Raw genomic sequence first — 19,769 nt, forward strand, 5'->3', positions numbered from 1 at the left:
GTCGTTGAACATTCTTTCCCTTGCTGTTCTATCCTCTCTAAAACTGATTATTTGCTTTTTATAACAAAGGATTATGCTCGTTGATTTCCTTTATTAAAGGGAAAATTAGTACACTTGCTATCGTGCTCTTAGAAGCCCCCTTAAGATTTATAACACACACCGATAAGCATTTACTACCTGACAAGATTCCCTATATATGAATACAGGGACTCTGTACTTGACAGACCGCCAAAAACGTGTGCAAATGAATACTTCAACCACGTGCTGCCCTCTAGCTCCTTAACTCCTCTAGTTCCTTCCTTTCGGTTTCACTTTCTACGATCTTTATATTATCTATGACTGCTGAATGGTTTCGAGATTATCTAATAAATGGGCGACAGACATTTTATACGTGCGGGGAGAGAAATATTACCGCAACAAAGTGTTATGTCAAAACTAAAGTTGGATTATTTATGTTTTTAGTTCGTCTATTCTGTTCTGGTTGAAGCATGTTATTGTAATTGAGTGTATGTGGCAACTATTTGGCTCAGGTAAGCTCGAGTAGTAATTTAGATTTTTTAACATTTCAATCAACACAATATGCCATGTCAAAAAAAATTTGAAATTTTGTATATTCAATGTTATTTTCACTTCATTTAATGTTTCATTGAAAACTGATCTCAAATCTTTTAAAAGTAGCATGTTCGTGTTTCAATATTGGATTAGCTGTAAGTATCGCAGTATGTGAAGAACTTATCCATCGATTTTCTCAATTTGAATCTTGACCTTAAAAAATTTTTGTCCATGTGTTTCTTTGCGATATTTCCTTGAAAATGTCTATTACTGGGAAGTATATTAATTATGTTTCATGTAAAAATCCAAGTGATATTGCTATAATTGTTTATATTTTGCTTATATCCTACTGATTACTTTCTATGAGAAATACTGTAAACATCATGCATTTGACAGTATTTAGGCTAAAAAAATGATCTACACCCTTTTCGTTTTTAGAACTCTAAATGTAGAGTTATTTTTTATTGATTTAGTTAGTTTTTTATAAAAAAAAAAAGTTGCACGTGTGTTAACGTGTAATTAAATTATATTTTCAGTTTTTTAAACATCAAATTTAGTACATCAATTCATACTACATCAATTTAGTTTATGTTGTAGTATGTTTTAAAAGGTTATATGCGATGAATTTATGCTCAGAAATTACTCTAGTTTTCAGAGTAATTTAAATCTGCCGTTTCTTCGATTTATTCGTTTTTTTAAATAAAAATTATGTACCCCTAATTCGTAATTTAAGTTTTATTTTTATTGCTCTAAAGTATATTTACTTAATTAACTAAAATTGTAACTTTTCCTAAAAATCAAAAGTGATGCCTCCTATTGCTTATGCTCAGTAACTCAAAAGAAATGTGGAGTTAATCTTTTATTGAAATAACTAATTGTGTTTGCGTTGTCTTAAATTATTAAAACCTAGTGTCACTTATTTTTACTTTTTTGTAGTTTTGCACAATTTTTTTGAGATTAATAAGTCAAAGTCATGTGATAAACAACACAATAACTGAGTAATAATAATGAAGAGTCAGTAGTGTAACTATGGGGTCTTGCACCCCTGGCGAACTAAAGAAATTGCGCCCCCCCCCCCCGGGTCGCCCACATGGGAAGTCACCAAAGGCAGTCTTGCATAATATAGACGAACGCGCGAACAGCGTTCGCAGAAAATTTTTGGCTTTGCAGAAAGTTTTTGTCAAACTGCCAACATTAATAAAATAAATAAAAATATTAATTAAAATTTTTTAAAGGGATTTTTAAAAAAATCCCAGTTGACTTCTGTTGAAGCCTTTCTCCAAAAGCCTTTTAAAGCACACGTGTGAAAAAAATAATTGTTTTGGCAGTTTTCTTCAGTTGGTGAAAATTAAGCACAAACTATGTTATTGTAAAAAAAATTAAATGATTGTTTTTAGCACATTTTTTTGGCATTTTCATATTTGAATATAAATTTAATTCTTTATTCAAGGGTGAGTTAGGCAAAATATTTATTTGCAGAAAATTTTCCAGTTAGGATTTGTGTTCGCAGAAAGCTTTTCATTTTATCTAACTCTGACCAAAGGTCATTGTAACCTCCAAAAAAAAAAAAAAAAATTTTTTTTTTTTGAACATTTTGATTAATTGATTCGACAAATAGGAGGCAGCATTGTATTTTTTTTTCTTTTTTAAAATTGTTTTCAATGATACCCAATGTTCCTTCTCAGTAGATGTTATGTATCCTATATATATATACAGTAAAACCTCGTTAATTCGTCACTCAAGGGACCAAAAATTTTTGACCACTTATGCAGAGTGACTACTTATGTGGAGTGAAAATTAAGGAAGAAGAAAAAAAAAGCCTTACAAATATTCATGAAAAACAATAGCTTATGTAATAAATGTCTATAAATTAGTGAAAATTTTAGAAAGGGGGAAAAATACTAATGATAGTTACTTCATTTTGTTTTCTCTTACTTATACATTACTTAATAACAACAACTTATTTTAATGTAGTTACGGTACATTAATACAATCCTTCAATGTTGACTGATGAAGTTGTTGCTTACGGAAAAGAACGATCTCTTCTAACATACATCAAGCTTTAAATTTTGTGTTTATTGTTCCTTGTGAACAGATGTTAAATACTGACTAACTTTCTCCAGGCATTACATTTTGTCTGTCTTTGCTGGAAGGAGTTAGATTCATATTCTTGGCAGAGTCACAGCAAGAAGTATGCTTTGAATGACCAGAACCGAGGATCGAGATTTCAAGGAAAAATGAATATCAAATAGCCTTTAAACTAAGTCCGAAACTATTTTCCAAGATCCGATAAGGAAAAGGAATTTTAGAAAACAACTTTTGAGTGACTAGTTAAACGGGTAAAATTAAATTTGGGGACCAGTAAAGGAGGGTCATTTTACGGAACTGATGTGATATACCCCACCCTTGGCGACTTTTTCCTGTTGGCGCCAAGAAAGCGTCGCCAAGAAAACGATGTATGACGACATATGTCATACATCGTTCTTAGCGATGCTTTTTTAGCGCCAACAGGAAAAAATCAGATAAGAAAACATGATCAAAGCACTTCAGAACACAATATATATAAAAACAACATAAAAGCACAACAAAAAGCATCACGAATATATGCTTCAAAAATGTACAGGGCCGGGGTTTTTTGTAAACATTAAAATACAATGAAATAAATTATTGTATTAATTACAAGTCGAAATTAATGCATTAATTTTTTTTTCATCATTTCTCCGGGATACGAGCCCTCGGTCTCATAGTACTTTCGTAATGAGACTTCGGCTCGCCGGCCCTGCCTCGGTCTCATTACGAAAGTACTATGAGACCTCTGGCTCGCCAGTTATCCCTCCGACTGTTAATATACATTACAGTCGGAGTATGATCACAGTTATGTATACTACAAGAACCCCTCAAGGATTTGTAAAAACAAAGAATTTTGGAAGTGAGAGGTTTTTTTTGAATTCTAAAATAAAGAACTTACCTTTTTATATGGTATAAATATTCACACTCAGTCTAAAGCAATACATCATACGACAATGGCACGTTACAGATACACACCACGTTGGAGTTAACTTTTAATTAACCTTCAAGTTTGAAGAAACTGGCATTTTCTAATGTTTTTACTTCAAAACACAACTACTGAATCTAAACTAACACAAAATAAGCATTCCTGTAAGGTATATTGCACAAAACAACACATATCTCTCCTGCATAAAACCAAGAACCCAAGTAAACAAGTTCGAACAAGTTTGCCTTCGCGTTGCCAACCACAGGTTAGTTTCACCAGGGATGCCATGCTTAAAAATTTATCGCCTCATTGGCTAGAAAAATAATTCAATTTTGTGCAAAAAATCGGATGTCGCCAAATGGGGGGGGGGGGGGTATATCACATCTGTACCGAATTATGTTATGAATATGGGTCTTCATATTAGTGAAAGAATTTACTATTTTTGTCGATTCAGAGTGTATGCAGTTGTGCAGTCAGAAATTCCTTCGGTTTGGTATTTTTGGTCATAACTGCTCTTATATGTACATATAAGCTACCGTATTAGCATTGGCAAGGGCGTATATTAAGGGCCCTGGCCTCTCCCAAAATCTGGGGGAAAATTAAATAAAGATTGTTATTATATTTTGGTTTTAGTTTGCTCACAAAGTTTCCATACTTTTAACTTCAAAAAATAAATAAATGAAAGCAAACAAATTCAGCTAAACCTCTATTTTCAACCACCATCTTTAAAGACCAATTTTCCTAGCCACCGATTTCCCCCCATGTAAACTCTGGCAAAAGTCCTCTGGTAGAGATTAACAGCCCTCACTTAGCAACCAGATTTATCTTTAATTTAAAAATTTACCCTTCTAACCTTGTCCTTACCCTCTTTACCGCCTTCCCACAGTAGCCAATGGAGTTTTTTTTTCAAATTAAGAATTTATAATATTTTAAGCCTTTTTTTTTGGGGGGGGGGGGGGGTAACTGATACAGAGTCAACAACAGAAGATGTGTAAAGATCAGTGGTTGGAAAAACTACATATTTTTTGTAGCGAACTACAATTACTTTTTTCAAAATGTAGCAACTACAACTACTTCTGAAAAGAAATCCCTACTTCGCCACTTTTTAAAAAATAAATAAATGAAAAGCATACACAAACACTGGGGATTGAACGAAAAAATCCAAAAGTGGTTTAGATTAATAAATTGTCTCGTTTGAACATGGAATTATTAGGTACTTACTAAGTACTATTTATTCTTCCTTAACTTTACAGAATCAATCCAAACATTTTAAAACAATTTTAAAGAATATTCGGTGCAAGAAATTAAGAGTTGAAAGTTGGTTTTGAAAAAGAATTCAACCTTTAAATTTTTAATTCTTTCCTGACAGCAAATATTTAATTCAAGAAGTACAACTCGGCTACTCAAAAATGTAAATAGATGCAGGCGTAATTTGATTTAAATTTTACATAGGCATACATATGCATAAAATTGATTTAGATGATAAAAAAAAACATATTTTAAACAAAAGAGGAAAAACTTCAATTTCCATTATAGGAGTTGATTTTATAGGAACTTATATTTTGTAGGAGTTAATTAATTGATTTTGAGCTTAAGGTTACGGGCTTTGACACCATCTCCTTTCTTACGCCACTGATCAGATGAAAAAAAAAAACATTCAATTTTACCGAATAACCGCAAAAACTTACAATATATTTAATCATTGACTTTTATTATGCTAATATGGAAAAATATCCCAAACAGTACTAGTATAAAAAATCAAAAATTAATAAATATCCGAAATATGAAACACAACTAAGATTGTTTACTTTACTTCTGTGTGCAATTTTAAACTGCCGTGGACTTGCGCTGCAACCAGGGTTGGCCGGATTGGACCCAATTGGGTTGGACCCAATGGGTTTTTTTGAAAAAAACCATTTAAAAAAACCCATTATTTAGCCCACTTTTGGGTTTTTTTAAATTTTTTGAGAAGTTTTGTAAAAAAGTAATTAATTTAAATACTTATACAATTTAAACTTCTATTTTATTTGTTCTTCACCACAGACAATGGACATAAAAGATGAATTTTGAACTTTAATAGTATTTCTTAACTCTTAACGGCATTAAAAATACTTCAAAGATTTAAAAAATATATATTTAACTTTTATCTTTAACTGGTCAATAAATAACTCAAATTATCTTGACTAAGTCATGTCACGTCTGGTTTTCTCAATATTTGTAGATTGTACAGAGGAAACTACTCTAGCTAAAAGGCTTTCATGTGAATTATTTTCTGCAACCCGACACGTCACAAATTTCGAATTAACAAGTTATATTTTTTTAGAAATTAACAGATTTTACAAATGGTCGGACAGAAAACAGAATAGGATGTACAGTATTTTCATTATCTTACAAAAAAGTTTAATATTTCTTAATCTGTACACAGAAATAGAAAAACAGGCAACATAAAATTCAAAGAAATGTCTTCATTAAGCTGGAATTTAGTAAGTAGGGATTTAAACTACTTGAGGTTCTACAGTAGTTTTGCATAAAAAAATGAAATACAATAAAGTAAAATGCAAAAAAAAAAAAAAAAAAAAAAAAAAAAAAAAAATAGTAGTAATTGAAAACAAACAATAGATTTTATCACTCAAGAAGTAATTTTGCCTTAACTGTTGGTAATCATGGAAACTAAAAAATCTGAAACTTCACCATTCTTGGGTTTTGTCGTCTTTCATACTCTTCTTCAGAAAACGCTGAATTTTAACTAGTTTTCCAGCTTTTTTTACCCCAAGACAATTCTTGTGCTTTGTTCATATACTTACGCTACAATATGCTACAAGTACCCTACATTTTCCCTAAAAAAAGACAAAAAAACCCACATTTCTTTTAAAAAACCCAGCTTTAGTTGGGTTTTTTTGGGTTTTATTTAAAAAAACCCAAAAAACCCTGGGTCCATGGGCTTTTTTAAAAAAACCCGGGTTTTTGCCAACCCTGGCTGCAACGTGATTTGAAAAACGCAAAATGGCTATATAGCGAGTCTTTCTCGAAGACTGAATTTCGGAGCTAACGCAAATTCGCTCCTCACCCGCAACACAAAAATTTTTGAAACTGAATCGCGGGTCTTTAGCCTTGTTTATTGGGTGATGAATATTAGTATCATGAATAGTGATGTGGATTGGGTAAATACCCAGCGGGTAGGTAAATATTTTTTGGGTATTTACCCAAGGCCTGTGTAAATACCCAAAAACTGGGTGTTTTACAAAAAAATGCAAAAAGTGAATGGGAATTTTTTTTAAAAGTCTAAATATGAAATAATTGGTAAAACTGATACATACATATGTACTACATAGTTTATAATATTTTTTTATTGAAAGACTTGATGAAATTATGAAAGAAACTTATCGTGAACCAAAGAATCTTTCTTTTCATTGTCATAATTGGAGAAGTATAAGCAATTCAATTATGAACTTCAGGATTTCAAAATCACAATCTAGGTTAGTCATATCCAAAATAAAAAAAAAAGGAAACATGAGGGATGTTTGGAAGAAGCAGTGGTTGGAAAAACTACATTTTATTTGTAGCGAACTACAACTACAACTACTTTATTACAAATGTAGTTAACTACAACTACAACTACTTTTTCCGAAATATAGCAACTACAAACTACTTTTGAAAAGTAGTTGCTACTTCGCTACTTTTAAGCTACTTTAAAAAAATTAATAAATAAAAAGCATACACCGTTTGAGGATTGAACGAAGATTCAAAAAATGATTTAGAATAATAAACTGAATCATTTGAACATGGAATATTATCAAGAATTATTTATTCTTTCCGTCGTTTGCTGAGTCAATTTGTCATTCCAAATATTTTTAACGATTTTTACGAATATTTGCTGCAAGAAAGGATTTAAAAGTTGAAGGAAATCAACCTTAAAAATTTTAATCCTTTCCTGACAGTAAATATTTCATTCAAGACAAGAAGTGCAACTCGGCTACTTGAAAGTGTAAATAGATGCAGTCAGGGGCGTGCACGGGGGGAGGAGAGGAGAAGGGACACCTTTTGTGTGTGGCCCGGGCCCGAGTCTGAAAGGGGCCCAATATTTTTAAAACTAGGGGTTTAAATAAATCTAGGGGTAAATATAGGGGCGAACAATATGGAGGGGGCCCTGGATAAGTCATTTGTGACGGGCCCCAAAATTTCTGTGCACGCCCCTGGATGCAGTCTACAATTTGTTTTAAATTTTATATAGTCATACATATATATAAATGATTTAGATCATGAAAAACATGTTTTAAACAAAAGAGAAAAACTTAAACTACAGTATTTTAAACTACAGTGAACTCTCGCGACAGCGCGATTCGATTTACACGAAGTGCCTTTATAGCGAGTTTTTCTCGAGTAATGAATTTAGAACTAACGCGAATTCCTCACCCCGTAACACGTAAAATTTCGGATGGGAATCGCAGGGCCTAAGTATCACCTTCTCTACTGGCTACTGAATATTAGTTTCGTGATTGGACTTTCCCTTTAGCATCACTGAAAGCGGAAGTTCTCCAACCGTACTAGTCGGAACATCGCTTTGTTAATTTACAAATCGCCACTCCGCATGTTTTTCATTCTAAATATGAGTTTGATGAAACATAAGTTCACATAAGCAGCTGTTTATCTCAAGTTTGAAAATGGAAGGAAAAATACTAATCTTTGACAACTAAAGATTTTCGATATCCTTGAACAAATAAAAAGTGTGTCGAATATAATTAGGGTATCTATTGTAGTACTATTGTAGTGTGGTATTTTTTTATTGCTACATACTATACGTACCGTTTCATTTTATGCCATTATCTCCCACTGATTTTGTGCATCCTAACAGTATTTTTATTCAATAACACAGCTTTTTTAAAAATACAGTGAAATTTCACTTCTCTATTCTCTATGTTTAAATTCGGTAATAGGAAGTTAACAAGTGGATTAAAACAGTTTGAGGGACGTTTTTAAATGTCTCAAAATGATTGGTATACTCATAAAAAATCGTATAGATACCCTTTTCCACGACGCGAAATTTCAACCTACGCTAGGAGTCTTGGAACGCATCCCTCGCGTTGAAATTCGACAGTAATATGCAGGTGACATTGATACCGTAAGCTTTTTGAAAAAGGAGCAAATTTGCAAGAAACGAAAAATTCCCTTGACCATATATTTCTATAATACTGTAACATTTGTTAGCCGGCCAAAAAAAAGGCAGTTCAATATCATCGTCTTCCATAACATTTACAGTAGCATTCATATTAGGTGGATATTTTGGCACAATAGTCTCATTGAAATCTAAAATGTTCATCTACGGGACATTCTCAGCTGCCAGAAAACACAAGCGCGGCATGGGCGCCCGTATACAAAGTTTAAAGGGGGGGGGGAGGGGTCAGATATTTTTCTCATGGTTTAGTAAGATATTTTCACATAGAAACCGATTTCATTACAGATTAGAATTATCAAAAAAATTGACATTTTTAATAACTTATTCATTTATGGCTGGAGAAGAAATGTTTTTACATTTTTGCGAAGAAAAAAGTACTAAAAGAAAGAGGTAAATTCTAAAGCAGGGGGGGGGAGGGGCTTGAGCCAAAACGTGCCTTCCATATGAGCGCCCATGAAACGCGGGGGTACTACATTGGCAGTTATCTCTTATTCTTTTCTTTCTAAGCCATAAGGTGAATATTGGGGAAATGTGAAAATTTCGATGCTAAACAAACTAATTGCGTCAAACAGATAGAACGTATGGCGTCAATCTGATGTCAGCTCGTAATTTTCAGAGTCTTCCGAATCTGATTGATGCAAATTTTACTCGCGTAAAATTTGCACAAGTCAGATTCGTTTGAAACCTCCGTTCCTTTCTTCTTCTCTTTTGTTTTTGAAACTATATTTAAAAGTAGTTTTCAGAAATCGCTACAAACTACTTGTTTTTTTGTATCGAACTACTCGCTACACTACTTTTTTTAAAAAGTAGTGCGCTACACTACAAACTACTAAAAAATGTAGCTACTACAGTAGCGTCACTACTTGTAGCGCGCTACTTCCAACCACTGGGAAGAAGAAACTGAGAAGTTATTAAGACTATGAGATGTTATTTATTTTATTGCTGTTTAAGTGATAGCGTGGCAAATGTAGAAAGTTTTCATATTAATAAGCAAACAAAAAAAAAAAAAAAAAAAAATCAAAATCAAAATATTGTTTTCTGTTGCCTTGCTCATTTGCATTTGCTCCCCGGTACTTCATGATGAAGAGTTATTAAAACTATTTTTATTGACATTTCGTTACATTTTGATGTCATGCAGGGACATATTACTGGGTTATAAAAGTCGAGGATCTTAAAAAATTGATGTTTGCTTTTTTTTGTAACCAGTTAAGCTTTTTACTTTTTGTAGAATAGCTTTTTATATCTGAAATTTGGCTATCAACATTGATTAGGCACATCCAACACATTTAATGTGAATATCATATTAGATTGCTAAGTTGTTTCACACAATAATTCTTTAATATGTGATCAAAATACAATTTTTGAGCAAAAATTTATTTTGTATGTGGTTGGTTATACATAGTGGAATACATGCAGAAAAGTATATTAGTTGAACATACATTTTTGAAATAAATACCCTGGTAAATACTCATTTTGGGTATTTACCCGGGTATATACCCTGGGTATTTACCCCTTAAAATAAATACCCGGATATTTTACATCACTAATCATGAATGGACTTATTCTTTAGCATCACTAAAAATGGAAATTCCTCACATCGTAGTAGTTGAAACATCACTTTGTTAACGTACAAATCGCCACTCCGCATCTTTTTCATTCTAAATATGACGTTGATGAAACTTAATTTCACATAAGTCGGCTGTTTATCTGAAGTTTGAAAATAAAAGGAAAAATAGCTTCCGACTACTATAGAAATTTAAAGATTTTCGATATGCTTGAACAACTAAAAATGCATCAAATATAATTAATGCATCTATTGTACAGTACTGCTGTGTGCAGGTAAAGGGCAGTTACTGCAAATTTTTCATTTTTCTAATTTTTTTGCACTTTTGTCATCTATTGTACGTTATCATTACTGTACAAGCTCGCTTATTTGGTTTCAACTGGAAAAAAAGCTCGAAAAAGACGTCTAATTCCAACATTTCCCTATTGTTAGCATTGAATCCAAAACGTGTTTCTTCAAATATTTCGAAAACTCATTTCTGCAGATACTGCCGTTTACCTGCACACGGCAGAGTACTATTGTAGTACTGCATTTTATCATTGCTACATACTATACGTACCGTCCTGTTTCATTTTATGCCATTCTCTCTCCCATTGATTATGTGCATCATAACATTATTTTTATTCAATAACACAGCGTTTTCAACCAATGTGGGTGAGAATATTCAACTGCGTATACAGATGACATTGATACCGAAAGCTTTGGCTTGACGGTCAAAGTTTGCATTAAGCAGAAAAACTTCCGTCATCATACATTTCTATAATACTGTAATATTTATTGTTAACCGATTAGGCTCTAAAACATTTTAAAATGATTATCCGCGGAACATTTTCTGCTGCCAGAAAGCACAAATGCTGCACTATATTGGCAATTATCGCTTATTCTTTTCTTTCGGTACATGCTCTATTCAAAGCAAATATTGGGGAAATGTGAACATTTCAATGATCAATGCTTAACAAACAAATGGCGTCAAACGGAAAAAACATACGACATCAAAATAATCTGTCTGAAGTCGGCTCTTATATTTATGAGTCTTACGAATGTGATTGGTGTAACTTTTACTAACTTAAGACTTGCACCAGTCAGATTCATTCGAAACCTCGTTTCTTTTTTTTCTTCTTTTTTTGAAACTTTATTTATAAGTAGTTCCTCGAAATTGGTACAAACTACTTTTTTTTGTATCGAACTACTTGATACTCTACTTTTTTTTTTCAAAATTAGTGTTCTACACTAAAAACTACTAAAAGATGTAGCTACTATAGCGCTTCTACGTGTAGCGTGCTACTTCCAACCAGTGGTGAAGATGTGTTTATCAGATGAAAGCCACTTTCTCGGAAAATTTTCCAATAAATTAACTTGATCACATCAAATTCAGAAAGTATGCAAGGCATTTGTAATGCTCTTTTTTTTACAGAATCAAAGAATAAATAGTGTTGCAGGAAAAAAGAAAGAATAAGGTGAAATTTTTTCGTACTTTAAAATGCATGATAAAAAATTAAAGATTCATTTCTTCACGTAAAATATTTTTCTTTACTAAATATGTAACCATTGCGAAAGCAAAATTTGGGAAATAAAAGCACAAAATAATTATTTTAAGTATTGTTCATTAATAATAGTTGAATTATGTTATAGCCATCTAACGTTGACACTTCTTTGAGCGACCACCTTTCTTAAAGACAGATTTTTCTCAGAAAAGGCAGGGGGTCACTCCGGAGAAGTTTCAGGATTAATAAATACATAGCAATAATAAAAAATAATCATCCATTAGATAACACCAGGCAGTGGTCCAACAGGAAGGTATCAGGGGGTCCATGCTCCTTATTCAAGGAGTGTCTTGGGAAAGCAAAGTGTTTTTAATAGGAAAAAGCATTGGGGGAAAAAATCTTCATTGTTTTAAAAAGAAATCTTCAAATTAAGCATTTTCAACAGATGCAGATTTTATTGGTCAGCAAATTACATTCCCCTTTCTTTCATTCATTCTAACTTTTTTTTCTAGTCAGTCTAAAAGTCTTCAAATAGCTACACCCCTTAACTCTTTTCCCCAGCAAAAAATTTAAAGGGGACATTGATGTCTTAAAATGCCTAAGCAAGGACATCAATTTCGAAACAAATCTGGAGGAGGATCCTCGAACCACCACCCTTTTCCTATCGTTACTACCAAAGATAGTCTGAAATTGTGCCTTTAAGCTTTTAATTTTTAAAAATTTAGGGGGAGATCCCGTATCAAAGATAACCAGGGGCATGCAGAAGGGGGGGGGGAGAAGGGACACCTGTTGGCCCGAGCCTGGAGGGAGCCCAAGATTTTTTAAATGAGGTGTGAAGTATATGTAGGGACATAGGAGTAAATAATTTGGAGGGGACCAAAAACAATCATTTGTGACGGGTCCCAAAATTTCTGTGCACCCCCCCTGAAGATAACGTTTTTCAGTTTCAAAAACCTTTCAAAGAAGGATTCCCAAAATCTTCCTTCTCAATAATAGCCTAAAATTGACTTCAGTTTAAAAAAGTATCAGTAGGGAACCTCCTCTCCTTCCCCTTTCGTCTATGATTTCCAAACATGTCCTGAGTTGTGCTTCAATGTTGAAATATTTCAGAAGAGATCCCCTAAGTCTTTTCCCAATTCTCTCAACGTAATCAATGATAATACATAAAATTGCGTATTTAGAATTAACTTCAATTTTGAAAAAAGTTCCTTAGGAGGAAACCCAAATCTCCCCCTTGACCATTGTACTAAAAATCACAATATTTTACTGCAAATTTGAAGTTTTTTTCCAGATACCCCTCTCCTCCTCCTTCTCCTAATACCCCGAATGATCGACCAAAAAAGTTTTTATAACTTCAGTTTCAAAAAAATTTCATGGGTTTTCCACTAATGCTCCTCCCTCCTTGCCTCCGTCCTTTCTCTGACGTCCTAAGATATTTCAAAATTTGTTTTAAGACATAACTTTTAGTATCCGTTTTGCTTCAGAGAAATAAGTTGTAACAAAAAGAATTTCTCAGTATTAAACTTATCTTAGTTTTTTTTTAAAATTCTTCCCTTTTCTACATTTAAATATAAAATAAAGAAAGAAGATTACAAACTTAATAAAGAATCATGAAGGAAGATGAATAAGATGACAGTGGAGTCTTTGCCCCACCTCCGAAAATTTCTGGAACTGTTGTTCCCCCCCCCCCCACCAAGAGAAAAACATTTAATCTACAAAAAAGTGGGGGAGGGTGGACAAGCTAGAAAATATATTGGCCCCCTCCTAAATGAAAACATAAATACACCACTGACGATTATTAATTAGTGTATAAGCCAAAGGTTGTGGAGGGAAGGGGGGGGGGCGAATTAGTTTGACCTCAAAAGCTCCCTCTGGGTTACGCCATTGTGTGCATATGATGTTCACCTAGGATATTATTGACAATTTCTCCATAGCTTTTCCTTTATTAATCAACTCTTCTTTAATTATTCTATCATCCAGTAATCATCTTCAGAGTAACAAAAATTTGAGTTTTAAATCATGTAAATTTGTATTTATTTTGTTCCCCCCCCCCAGAAATGTATTGAATGCAACCCCCTTCCCCCCAGAATTTTTTAAATGACGAACCTACCTTTTCCTAATAACCTCAAAGTTGTTTTACATTCATGGGATAGAAACATAAAGGAGTCTGACTATCTCCGCCAAAAGCAGAATGCATAAATTAAAACCTAAGAATGAAAATATAAATAAATTACTTTAACAATAATTATTTCTCAGTAAAACCGCTAAGTCGAAGTCGATCTAATTTTCGGGTAAGAGTCATATTAGGGAGCCAAAGGTTTTTAATTCAAAAATTCGAAGTTGGAATCGGTTATTTTCCCTTTAAAGTCCACAACTCTACCAATGTTTGCAGAGTCGGTCATTTTTACTTTCTTCTATATCCAATATATAGAAGAAAGTATTGGATTCGTGCAAATTTTCGAATTTCGAATTTTGACGGATTCGAACGTTTTGAGGTGTGCTGAGTCCATTTCGACTATTTTTGGAAAATGTCTGTGTGTGTGTGTGTGTGTGTGTGTGTGTGTGTGTGTGTGTGTGTGTGTGTGTGTGTGTCACGTCTGTGTGTGACCAGTTTTTTGTGGCCGCTCTACAGCAAAAACTACCGCATGAAATCGAACGAAACTTGGTACACATATGTGCCCCTATGTGAACTTGTGCCCATTGGTTTTTGGCGCGAATTCCTCCAAGGGGGGTGGAGCAATGGGACGTTTTTTGAGTTACGCGTGATTGCTATTCCTCAGGAAGTAACTGGCGGAATCAAACAAAATTTGGTCCATATGTTGCCATTAACAGGAACAGGAGCTGATTCAATTTTGGTGTCAATAACTCAAACGGGGGTTGAGCTATAGAACGTTTTTTTGTCGTCAATTGTGACTGCTGTATCTCAAGAAATAATGAACGGAATGAAAGAAAAATTTATCGGCAAGTAGCCCTTAGTGGGTATAAGAGCTGATTTTATTTTGGTGTCAACAGCTAAAAAGGGGGTAGCGCAATCGCCCATTCTTTTTACTTTCTTCTATATCTAATATATAGAAGAAAGTATTGGATTCGTGCAAATTTTCGAATTTCGGATTTTGACGGATTCGAACGTTTTGAGGTGTGCTGAGTCCATTTCGACTATTTTTGGAAAATGTCTGTCTGTCTGTGTGTATGTGTGTGTGTATGTGTGTCACGTCTGTGTGTGACCAGTTTTTTTGTGGCCGCTCTACAGCAAAAACTACCGCATGAAATCGAACGAAATTTGGTACACATATGTGCCCCTATGTGAACTTGTGCCCATTGGTTTTTGGCGCGAATTCATCCAAAGGGGGAGGAGCAATGGGACGTTTTTTGAGTTACGCGTGATTGCTATTCCTCAGGAAGTAACTGGCGGAATCAAACAAAATTTGGTCCATATGTTGCCAGTAACAGGAACAGGTGCTGATTCAATTTTGGTGTCAATAACTCAAACGGGGGTTGAGCTATAGAACGTTTTTTGTCGTCAATTGTGACTGCTGTATCTCAAGAAATAATGAACGGAATGAAAGAAAAATTTATCGGCAAGTAGCCCTTAGTGGGTATAAAAGCTGATTTTATTTTGGTGTCAACAGCTAAAAAGGGGGTAGCGCAATCGCCCGTTCTTTTTTTCCATTGTGAGTGCCCTATCTCAAGAAGTAATGCTACGTTCTGGTTGAAATTTGGAATATATGTGAATCCATACGTAAACAGACTTCGGTTCAATTTTGACTCCAATCGCTCCAAGAGGTGTTGATTTTTTTTTTTTTTTTTTGCGAATAAAAATAGTTTTATTAATGCAACAATAAGAAAGATAAATCGTAATAGATTGTCGTCTGCGTATTTCTCGTGATTTTAATTGTATGGAAATGATCGGAAATATTATCTCAATGATTTAAAATTTTTAACTGTTGCCATCTTATGTTTGTTAACAAATAAAATATTTGTAATTAATTCAAGCAAGGCTTTTAAAATAACTTTCAATTTTCGCTCTTTGCTTTGCTTTTGCAATAATTCAGACATTGGGATGGTCGTCAAGTTTTTGCATGTGTAATTTTGTTTTTGTTAGGAATATTGCTTCCTTGTCAAGCATGGGGAGGGATCAGAAAAAGGAAAAATATAGAAGAAAGTTTCGTGATGGCCACAACATACTAGTTCCTCTTGTGTATAAATCAAAGCTACGAAATTTGTTTGAAGTTCCGCCTTCAAGTTCGGAATCTACACTGTTTTTCAGTTTCCCCGTAGACGCCAATGTTAAGGGATTTGAGCTTGTTCAAAATTGAATGGAAAATTTTTCAAATCAAAAAGATATTTTCTGTACATGTTTTTTATCAAAAGTTTTTTCCTACAAAGTTTGTTTGAAGCAAATTCGCCTCTTAAGTTTATAGAATTTATAATCGCCTTGAATTTCCCCTTAGGCGCTAATGTTAAGTTTTTTTGAACTGTTCAAAATTGAACGAAAAATTGTTCATGTCGAAAAATGAAATATGGGAATGAGGTGTCCTCTCCGAGCTCATTCGAAAACAAAATTGTTCGAACCGGACTTTTCACCTAAAAGTTATTGGGGTGTGGGGGCAGATAGACTGACAGACATTTTCCCCCCATCTCAATACCCTACTTTCCAATATAATTTTTTGATGTTTATTTAACTATTTCATTTAATTTTGACCTTTTTTCGTTTTTTTTAAGCCTTCTTTCATGCTTTTTTCTCCTTTCTCGGACTTTTACTGGGAAAGTATAGTAAAAACTGACGCTGGGGAGATTTTGCTAGGTTCTGCAGTCTATCATATAGAGAGGAAACTAACAGACATATAGACACTCATACACTGTGGTTTAGTAGAGATTAAATAACTTAGTTAATATTAATTAATGTGCTCTAAAGTAATGCAAGATTTGGAAGTGCAGAACTGACTTCTATTTCAGTTGTTAAAAGTTTTTCGTTTTGAACATCTTTTTTTTTTTGCCAATAAAGCAAATTCTAGTCTATTAAAGAGTAAGTTTTTCTGTTTTAATATTTTTGTTGTTCAATGTAGTTTTTGGTAAGGTATTTGTTTTATAAGCTGTTTCGAAATTATGCATCTTCGGAAAAATATGTTTGAAATACGAAGACAATGAGTTAAAATTTCAAAAGAATCAAGAATATTTGATCAATTTGAATAAGTTTAGGAAAGTTGGGATACTTAGTTTTATTTAGCTGAATTGCAATATTTCAAAACTAAGAGACACAGTTGCATTTCTCCATTTCAATTGTTTGTTTGGAATAGTGTCTGACCACCGATGGAGATGGAAACGCGAACATCCGGTTTACAGGCGGAAATAGACGCTTCGATTGGTTTGCAGCTTTTGCAGATGTGGCCTCGAAATTAAGCAGAATCACATTGAACAAAATATGCGATTCAAATTTTTACTTTTTCCCTTCGTTCAGATGCTGTTCGTTCAGATGTTTTGTCAACGACGGCGATAATGGGAATGTTTCCTTCAGTCAAAAGTACTATTAGTCACAGAAGTTGATAGAATGAGAAAAAAAAAAAAAAAAAAAAACATGGACCCAGAAAATACTTTCATTTTCCCAAATTTTTTTAAATGTCCGATTTTTCGAACAAGGCGTGGTCTTTATGACGTCACAAAAGATGCACTTTGGCGCGCACTCCACTGGTGAGCTAAATGTTTACGTTTGCTGTCTACCGTGTTTCCTGGGAATGATAATTAAGATGCGAATTAAATATTTCGTTCTACGCTTGCTATAAACCCTATCGTTGCCATCATATGTGAGTAAAGATGCGAATGAAATATGCTCTGCGCTAATGGTATTGATGTCATGCGCAGAAGCGCAAAAAATAAAATTGAATCTGCGCACCGATTAAAATAATTTTTTTAAAAATACTTTGTCAAATTATTTTAAAAAATGGTTAAATCCTATGTTTTTAAGCATGTTCAGGGTGGCGACAGATCAGGGAAATCAGGGAGATCAGGGAAAAGTCAGGGAACTTTATTAATCAGGGAAAAGTCAGGGAAATATCAGGGAATTTTGAAAAAATCAGGGAAAATTTATTTTTATGAAGAAAAATTTTTTTTTTTTTGCTTTACAAAATTAAGTACTCTAATTCTCTACGCATTTTCCGCCAATTATCTGTTCAAAAAAAAAAAGTAAAATTAATGACGTGTGATTATACACTGCCGCATTATTTGTGCATCTTTTTTCCTCAACGTCAAAGTATTGAATCTTACTTATTAACCACAGGATGGACTTCCTAAGATTGGTTCTGTGTCTGTTAGGTTTATTTTCCCTAGCTTGAAAGTTCCTTTTACGCTTTCAATGCTACGTAAAATAAACAACCATACATGCAAAGAGGAAGCCTTCATTAATGCATTAGCTTCTTTGCCTTTATTCCATTGTCTTGAAGTAATTAGCGTACTGTAATCACGATCTCAAGAAGAAATCTTTGGTTTTTCAATTAATACTATAAAAGCTTAAAAGTTATCACTTCTTTGCATTTTCAATTTAATTGCTAAAATTGAACTTTGAATTAAAAAAACTTTGTTTTTTGCCATCATACTATTTGTTGTCACCGTAGAATATAAAGGTTTTCTTTTCTTCAGACTTAAGTGATTCTTTAATTTTATAACCAAGTTGTATTCTTTTATATGTTTTGAAATTAACTAATTGCTTTTTTTTCTTGCATTTCAAAGTTGTTTGTTACAAAAGCAATCTAAGATTTTTTTTCGTTACATACTGAAATAATTTTAAATAGAGTTAACTTGTGTACTTAAGTAATTTTTTTTTTTTGTTAAAATGCTGTATTCATTCATTAAAACCTATGTTCTTGATTAGAGAAAAGCTCCCTATGAATGGATGTCAAATGGTTTCATCTGTTTTGCATAAATATGTCAATTACTTATATAAGAATAACTACATTACTTCTATTGTTTCACTATTACTTGTGATTCTTACAACAATTATTATACTGTTTGAAAACTTAGTTCAAAATAATTTTAATTACTTTTTAGTTCTTAAATACACATATGTTTTTAAGAGTAATTTTAATAGTTTCTTAAAATTCTTATGCTAAGTGGTTTCTGGAAGTGAAGTAATTTTTTTTTTAAAATTTTCTATAATCTTTCCATTTTAGAAAAATTTAATATACTGTTTTGTAGGTCCCCCCCCCCCAAAAAAAATTGACTTGATACATTTTTTTAACCATTTTATTAAAAAAGTAACATCTTTTGAAAATATATCTTTAGTTCAACAACTTTACACAACTTAAAACGTTAAAAATACTGCATTTTATACAAATATACAATGAATTTCAAGTAGAGCAAAGAAAGAAAACCATTATCATTGGTAACGTAAATCAGTGAAATTTGGTGAACTTAATCAGGGAAATCAGGGAAAAGTCAGGGAACTTTTTTTCTCAGTTCCTGTCGCCACCCTGATGTTCTTTCAAAAAAAAAAAATACTTTTAAAATTTCGGATACGACCCCATTTCGTGAGATTTAAAGATTCAGTTCTGAAAGTGTAGCTAAGCTGTATGACATAGAATGCAATTCTCCATCAGAGACAAATGTTCCGTTGCTGTTACTTAGATTAGAAATGGTACAATCGTTAAAATCCGTTTTTCGACGGTTCGTCACTAACAAAGTAATTTCAAATGCGTTCCGAAAAGAAAATCCTTGAACAGTGTAATGGTTTTTATTTTCTTCTTTTTCTGGATATGGCGTCTCGTGTGGAATATTTGAGGTCCAGCCCACGTGACGTCAATTAGGCGCGATCTTTCTTCTGTTCGCGTGACTCGTGATGCTCTCCTCTTGCGAATGGACTCCATAATGGTGTACATAACGCGAAGTCGCGATTTGACTCTGGAATGGAAGGGTTGATATTCCTGCACGTGATCTGGTCCTCCTGTTTGATTCGTAAATTTTAACTTCAAACGTAGTTCTTCTAGTTTTGTTTCTTGTAGAGATAACAAT

General features: G+C 33.2%; 1 protein-coding gene across 1 annotated transcript in view; it reads left to right on the forward strand.

The window, feature by feature from the left end:
• The first annotated feature begins 394 nt into the window (after positions 1 to 394).
• The window catches only part of LOC129225234 (uncharacterized), a 395,408-nt gene continuing 376,033 nt past the window's right edge, over positions 395 to 19,769 (forward strand). The window contains exon 1 of the mRNA XM_054859808.1: positions 395 to 530. The gene's annotated coding sequence lies outside the window, so the exon portion shown is untranslated. The remainder of the gene's footprint in view (positions 531 to 19,769) is intronic.

This window comes from Uloborus diversus, chromosome 6 (assembly GCF_026930045.1).
Source record: "Uloborus diversus isolate 005 chromosome 6, Udiv.v.3.1, whole genome shotgun sequence".
In the NCBI taxonomy this organism is placed as follows: Eukaryota; Metazoa; Arthropoda; class Arachnida; order Araneae; family Uloboridae; genus Uloborus; species Uloborus diversus.